This window comes from Etheostoma spectabile, chromosome 2 (assembly GCF_008692095.1).
Source record: "Etheostoma spectabile isolate EspeVRDwgs_2016 chromosome 2, UIUC_Espe_1.0, whole genome shotgun sequence".
NCBI classification, from domain to species: domain Eukaryota; kingdom Metazoa; phylum Chordata; class Actinopteri; order Perciformes; family Percidae; genus Etheostoma; species Etheostoma spectabile.
The window spans coordinates 10,995,070-11,003,386 of NC_045734.1; the positions used below are offsets into that span (position 1 = coordinate 10,995,070).

Sequence of the window (8,317 nt, forward strand, 5' to 3'; positions counted from 1 at the left end):
GTAAAGATATAGTGGAGTAATGGCGCCCTAAGCGGAGGAGGAAGTCGCACTCCCTCTGTGTGTGTTGTGACCCGAGCGTCTCCGTTCTTTGTGTTGATAGCCGGTCAGGCTGCGCATGCATGTTAGAACATGGTACACGGTATCAGACACAGAGGGCCGTGACAAAGTGGTGGTGTTTGACAAGTTGGGGAACGGTCTGTGAGAGCCGTGTGGAGGCAATGCCAGAACACTTTTTTTTTTTGTTCTGACTATCGAGTACAGAAGAACTAAAAGAATTTGTCCTAACACAGATCAGTACCACAGTTTCTGCTAATATTTACTACACTACACTATATGGCAGCTGGTTTGTATAATCCAGCATCCATATGCAGTTGACCCCTATCATATTCTGTGAATCATAAATCATATTCTGCAGTTCACTCTGAGTTCATGAGGTTGACTAGTACATGAAGACATAATGAGTACCTGTGACTTCCAGCCGCTTTTGCCTGAAAAAAAGTGTAGTGTGGTTTTAGGCTCTCCCTGGCACGGCTCACTCAGGCGATCTCAAGTTCCGCCATATCATCAGATTTACTGCTATTCGATGCCACAACTGTATTTGTCTTGGACATTGTTCTAGCTTTGATCATAAATTGCAGTAATTACTCTGGGCCTTATCCTTCCCTCTGAAAACAATGCGTGGAATAGGAGAAGCCAGTGCATACACAAGAACAGACACAGAGGCCTACAGTATATGGGAGCTCCAGTGAGAGGATAAATAGCATGATTAAATACAGCCTTTATGTTTTTCATCCACAATGCACTTCACAGCTCAGCTACCAGTTTGCAGCCACTTAGCACAGATCACTTAAATCCGGATGTGCTAATAACAGGGTGTTCTGTAATTGAACCAAGTCTCTTTCTGCCTCCTCCACCTTCCTTCTCCTTTTATCCTTACGTCTCCAAGCACAAATAAATAAATGAGCAGAACCTGAGACATGACTACAGGGAATTGTTCATTATAGACTCTGGAAAACAGCAGCAATCAGGACTAACAACAGGCTCTGTGACTCATTTTTGTCCCTGAATAGTACAGGGGCCACACAATTAACCCCTCACTTGCTACATGGCCTTTCATCTCCTTCACACAAACATGGTGTCTTTTTGTAGCCTCCCCTCAACAGGAAACAAACATGTTTGAATTCCAAGTGCTGCGTGCATACCATGATAAAATTTGTAATTGGAATTCCTGTCATACTACACTGTAACTTCCTGGAATATTATGAACCTCTGTCTCTGGGAATTAAACACTAAGCCGCGGTGGAACCTCAGTGTGGTTATCCAAAAATATGGTGACAGAAATTCCAACGATTCTCTATTTATAACCATAAAACCTTTAATGATGTGAGATCTAACTTCCTGTGGTGTTAGGCCAATTTTTTTTTAAAGCAGAAAGGTTGTAAGAGAACTGATCATCCTAAAACGCTCCAGTTTTTCCTTTAGAAAATCAGACACACTGGAACTGAAAATGTAACATTGAACTTTACCTTATGAAGTTCAAAACCTGACCATACATAAATAGTTGTAACATTGAACTTCATAAGGTAAAGTTCAATGTTACAACTATTTATGTATGGTCAGGTTTTGTCTATAATCTTTAAAGCTAGAGTGCAGAACTTTTTCATATAAATGAACGTCCAATACATTTAAGCCGTTGCTAAACAAGTTAACACAATGCCACTCTCTGTGTTTCTCATCATTCCAACAATGTGCCGTCTGAAGTGACATTCCCACGCTGGTACACTGCAAGGATGCTGATACAGCTTATGTGTACAGGCAGGTGTATGGGCGGGACTTAAATACTGCCCAATCACTGCTTTGCAGACTCTGGCTCCAAAATTATAAGATAGCAGCGCCCTAACCGGGATTTTTTGTTTTCCCTTTGGGAGGATTGTGTTGTCCATCTTTACATACAATCTAGGATCTGAACAATGCAAACTGCTGATGAGGACCATGTGATAGAACTGAAAGTTCTAAACAGGCTACTAAATGGACCTTGAGGTGAGACTGTTTTGTCAACTTGTTGCAATGACAATTTTGAAAAGGTTGCTTTTCCCCCTCTTCACCAGGCCCCGTCCCCACCATTGACAGTGTTTGTGTCATTCATTTTTAATTTCAGTCCAACATTTTAGTTTATTTGACACAATATTAATCTGTTGAAAGTGGTTTACCCTTTGTGTGTGTGTGTGTGTGTGTGAGAGAGAGATTTTCATCAGATCAGCTACTCACTCAGGGATAGTGAAAACAGGTTTGCATCATTATGTCCTCTAAGCAGGGAGGAAAATCTGGGCACTGTTAAGATGTAGGAGGATAGATAAGATAGTTCTGCAGTAAATTACATTCTATTACATTTGGTGCACCCATTTGGTATGTATATCTGCCCATAGATAGACTGTAATGTCAGCAGTAACTCATAAATCTTACGTTAATATCTTGTTAATTATTTTGTTTCATTTAGATGTTGCTCACTGTTTAGCTCACCCTACTTAACTGGGCAGGTGGTAGGTTCCACTTCAGGAAGATCAAGAAACAAGTGCAGCTGAGAAGATAGAAATGCTGTTCACTCAAATAGAGGGGAGGATGGTTGTGGTAGCTTGCTGTGATGCTGCGATGCTGCAGCATTCATATTATTTTAGCTTTTTACTGCTTCATCTTCATGTAGTTTTGTTGAGTTTCCAGGGTTACGTTTTTGCCTCCTTCATTAATCGTTTTGTTCACAAATGGCAGCTTTTTTGCTTGCTTCTACCTATCGAACTGTTTCTTCAGCACCCCTTAGAAAGTTTTCTGGCGCTAAGCAACACCATCTACCCTTTTACATTCCTATATATTTCTCACTCAATTACTTCAAAGCCACAAGCTGAGAAATACTCTGATTTAACGTCAGAAATATGACCCAGGATTTTGGCCAAAAGTGTAGAATGATTTTTCAAAATAATGTGGTAATTTCCAAAGTTACCACATTTCCAGTATCTCTAAAGAGCTTATTTTGATGGAAAACAAGATGGAATGTGATTTCAGAATTAGCCCCAGCCCTGTAGTGAATTGTGCGACAGTTGGGTTCTGCTTATTTCCACGACATTTCTTATTGGAAAACATCCTCAGTACACAGTGAGGAAAATACATCCCGCGGGTGGTCATTACTTTATGATGTGGTATGTTCAGATACCAACGTGTAATGATCCACCTCAAGATGGTTTGTTCACCGTCTACTGCGAGTGAACACTGCTGTTCAAAATAAATACTTTTGACATTTCAAGGGCTGGGATTTTAAAGTATTCACATAGATCAGTTATGCCTTTGCCTGTAAGCACATGATTAACAATCATGGTAATTTCAATGCTGAGCACAGAGCAGTGTTATGTTTAAAACTAACTAAAAGGATTATTTCATTGAAATCACATGCCAAGAGTTTTTTGGGAGTTTTTTGCCTGAGGCTTAGTTTGCTCTTTCAGTCATCAGTTGTGTCACAGCCTGAAACCTCAACATTATAATATCATCCTGCATTAGCCTGGGGATAAGGACCTCCAGTAGATGAAAACCTTGTCGGCAGGTGTTCATGTACACATAAGCAGTAATATCATGCACAGTGTAAACAGAAAAGAAATCGTTCAGTGTGTGGGATTCTTTCCCAGCAACCTAAGTTGTTACCTATTGTAACCACCCATTCAAAAGCTTCTTGTTTTTCCTTCACTGTTTTCACTACACTACCAGCTGGCCCATTTTCTGAAACAATTGTGATCAAAGCAGTGTTTAGTCTTGTCTCAGATTCAACCTATGAAACGTAGATGAAGCCTCATGATATTGTATCTGGGTAATAAGGGGGCTTAACTGTAATAGATAATGTTCGTGACATACTCTCCAAAATCACTGCATGAATCATTCCTGAGAGCAACACAATAAGCTTACAGTCCACTAAGAAGTCACAAAGCTTGGATTGCCACTTGTCCCTTAAAATACGTAATCGTCCCTTATTTAAAAATTAAATTGCGCTTCCTGTTCCTGTGGAAGCCGCAAGTCCATTTGAAATCAGCGTTTTAAGATTTCTTTGGCATCCTTTAATTTTCTTCATTAAAGGTAGCAACATCCGGGGCTGAAAAAAGAAACCAACCTGAAATAAAACTGTCGTTCCTAGACTGGCCACTTGAGGCTGACTCCAAAACCGAGTCAATCACCATGTTAAAACTATTGACAACCCATCCAGTTTGGCGAAGTGTTGCAAATGCGGAAGTGCCTTAAACCTGCATTCTATCTGAATTCCAGCAGAGGGCGACACATGCGGTTGCAAAAGGAGGTCGGTTTCTGTAGAAGTCTGTCAGAAAGTGACCCACTTCTCACTGGCTTAAACATTTTCGTAATGCATTTATGGTCTCAATCGCTAGTTTTATATCTTCTGCAACACAGAATTATGTTCATTTTTTGAATTATGGTCTCATTGATTTTAAAATTGGTGATAAAGCGGGGGTGTTTTAGGGTGTGGTTATGATGTGGCACCTCCCTCACTCCTCCCTCTTATTTAAAATCGTCACATCTGCAACCAGAAGGGCTGCCCCCGTAACGGCAAACTCGACGATGGATAGCAGATCTCCACAAACCAATGAGTGACGTCACACATGCGCTGTCCATTAACATTATACAGTCTATGGTTAAAATACCCAACTTTACAGCAGATAAATAGCCCAACATGTTTACAGCCTGCTACAAAAAAAGGGTTTTAGTCTCAATAGCTAATTTCTCTGTTTTTGACAACTGTACAAGGCGTGAATGTTTTGAAAGTTTTAAGTGACAGGTCAGGTGGTTTGCATCCCAGGTGGCTAGCAATGAGAGGCTTCATTTGGCCCACCTCAGCTCCATCCACACTCCACCTCTGCAGTCCATGGTCTGGACAAAGCCAGGCTAACTGTTTTCCCCTGATTTCAGCCTTTATGCTAAACTAACTTTCTGCTGGCTCCATCTTCAAATTTAATGGACTTAAGAATGTTATCAATTTTCCCTCTAACTCTCGGCAAGCAATCAAACAAGCGTATGTTATGAATTTAGAAGTTTACAGGTGTACCAACCTAGCCTGGCTCTGACCTCCTACGTACCGCTTAATTTTCATTTTCTGTCAATACTCCATCTGGGTTTGTGGTAAATTCTTTGGTTTTCTTTGGCCAAATTGTTGGCGGTCCAATCAGCAAACAGAGGGAGTGGCTGAGAACGATGGCGTAGAAGTCGTGTGCTAATTTGAGTTGTAAAAATGCGAGCAAAGTCCGTTGTGGCAATGCGGCCGAATATCCAGAAGTTAAAGTCCGAGCAAGAACAATCTTTGCTGAGTTTTGTTGGTTGCCGTGATATAGTGCCCCCCCTCATCCACGGGTTTGGGAAAAGTTTGATTTTCCAGCTTTCTCCGTTAATGATGGTGAAGGAGTTGGCTAAGCCGACCGCGAGCGATGCTAAGCCGACGTCACAACCAAACGTTAGCGTGAGCAAACTTCAACAGAGTACCCGCCTTCTGGGAACTTAGCCTAACACTTGTCAATGGAGTGTGGCCACCCTCTCTTTACAAATTAAATGTATGAGTCTGGTAGGATCAGACTAGTGCCAGCCATGATCTTAAAGTCCAAGTAAAGCTAAAAAAAAATGTTGAGTGTCACACCACAATTTACAGTCTTTTCATGTTTTTTAACAAGTATTTTCTAACATGTATTTTTAGAAAGAAAAAACTGATTTTGCTTTACCCAGACTATAAAGTCTTAAATAGTTTTGTTTTTGGTAAATACTGTAACCTATGTTATTTATGTAATGTAATGTCAACTGAGCAAGCTCCATTTGCTGAAATGTTGCAGAAAGTGGAACTTAAGGGAAGAGTTTTCTTTATCAAATTACATTTTGTAGAGAGCAGCTCAATGTATTGGCTTTCACTGCAAATAAACTATCAAGTCTAGCCATCATCCAAATTCAATTTGTTTTTTGATCAAAAAATAAGATTTCCAGATCTCACTCAAAAAAATACATACCCAAAGTTATTTTATTTGTATTTTTGTATTAAATAAATCATGGTCTCAATGTGAAGATATTCAGTCTACACTACTGATGAAATGATAATTATTTTCAGTGTTATTACACTGTTTTTCAAAAATGTCAGCTCTTCTTTTTAACTTCATGACAATACATCCTAAGAGTTTAACCAGCAGGTTTTAAAAGGACTTTTTAAGGACAAGGGCTCAGAACATTTGTCCTACCCAAACATATAAACCCCCAAATGGATGTGAAAACATGATGAGTTATGAGGTTATAGCATGACAACAGTAACATGCAATATCACACACGAAGAAACCAGAAGTTAACTCTTTTATGTTGGTCCAGAGACGAGCTTTTGGTGTGTGGCAAGCCTTTTCTTCATGTTTGATTCTTTAGCATTGCCTGCGTTTGATCAGCAACCGACTGAATTGTACTGCTGTGGGGACAATTTACTTATGATTACTGATTAAATTATGGCTTACACAAGGTACCTGATTTACAACTTCCTGATCCTATCAGGATTAAACAGGCAAATAAATCATGCTTCATTGGTTACAGTACTTAAAATCTAAAATAAAACAGTTATCATAACTTATTCAAAATTCATGTTTAAATAACAGCAGTACTGCCAATATGAGCCCAGCCAATTAAAACAACAAACCAGCAGAGGGAACCTACTTGCACACTAAATGTGTGGGTGTAAGCTGGGTGCTACAAACCAAATTCTGTGTTGAACCATAATAATATTGTGATGTCATTGCCATTGTTTAAATGGCATTGCTTGTATGATTTGAATCAATCTCAGCTTGTTAAATAGTTTGTTTGGCGGTCTGACTGAGAACAGGGGGCACTCTGTTTCCTCTTGGTTAATCGAAACAAAAACCTTTTCTTGAAAAGGTATTACAGAAACAGCAGTTGCTGTCTACAAAATGTCAAACTCCTGGTGCTGTCACTGGTTAATGAGTTGACCTCTTTGTAACATCTTCAGCACAACACTGACACATCAGCTCCTCTTGTAATTACTGCGCTGGTATCATAAAAGGATATTTATATATCAGCCCTGTAATCTGCTTCTATTGGCAAGCTAGATTTAATTAACATGAAAATCTATTAAGATATAAAGTTCATGCTTTACTTTAATTCACATGTGAGAAATAATGTGAAGTAGTTTCTAAAGGTTCCTAAGTAATTTCTTATTTTTACACCTAAATTGTCCGTTGTATGCTTACAGTTTTACCATTTGTGCTGGAAGATTTAATGTAATAGGTGAAGGTGCCAATTTCACATGGCCTGAAGCTATTATGTAATAAAAAAAAAATCTGGGAAATGTTTTATGTGTCATCTACATGCAAGAAAAAGGACATTTTGTTCTTTGCTGTCGCCTGAGGAATGGATCTTCTCTTTGAGCCATGGTTTTCCCCACTGACCACAGACACTTTGTTCACTTTCTCAAGGCAGAATTCCAACCAACGTCCACGGCATCTGCACGGTGACTGCAGATCAAAACATGGCAAATATGCATCACATCTGCCCCCCACAACTCCCATGGGTCAACATCCCTTTCAGAAATTCCCAAGACCCCTTTAGCATTCAAGTGTTGTCAAAACCACTATGATAAATGTGGTTCTGCACCACAATTAGGGCCAACTGAAATTTTACCAAATATAAGACAAAAGTGCATTCATGACATGCTCTCTAAAAATGAGAATTTAAATTATTTTCTTTGACTGGGCTGTGTGGCTCTCAATGCCAACCCAGCCATTGCCATTTAATTTGGTTTGACTCAGTGCTTTTCAGAGCCTTTTTTAATGTTTTTGAGACAGTCAATATAAATCAATGGTCTTTTCAAGTAGCAGACCTCCACGAAGTCTAACATCTGCTATGTAAATATGCCTGCCCAACACCGCTCCGCTTCACATCACTCAACATGTTGGGGTGTCATCTCATGTAGTCACAGAAGCTGTCTTGTATAGTTTTTACCAACATTGCATCACTGCAGCGTCACTAGTCCGCCAACAGTGTATTTTCCCGTTTGTCAAGGTCAGCTATCAGGTCTTTTAGACTTTATTGCTCCTCTACGTGAGAATGGCTGAGCGCCTGGCATCTGTTACAGCACATATTGGATTCACACATGTACAGAGAAACAGAGGTAACACACTGAATCACTAAGTTTGTGTTATTATAGTTGTCTTAGCTCCCCTGCTTGCACGTGGATCTTATTTGTAAAGCCAGAGTCAACAGCCCTTTTCATCTTTAATATTTTCGTTAAGCCTTTTTT

General features: G+C 39.7%; 1 long non-coding RNA gene across 1 annotated transcript in view; it reads left to right on the forward strand.

The window, feature by feature from the left end:
* Positions 1–48: 48 nt before the first annotated feature.
* LOC116670561 (uncharacterized) overlaps positions 49–8,317 on the forward strand; it is a 20,144-nt gene continuing 11,875 nt past the window's right edge. Inside the window, exon 1 of the long non-coding RNA XR_004327053.1 lies at positions 49–132. This is a non-coding gene — a long non-coding RNA (uncharacterized LOC116670561). The remainder of the gene's footprint in view (positions 133–8,317) is intronic.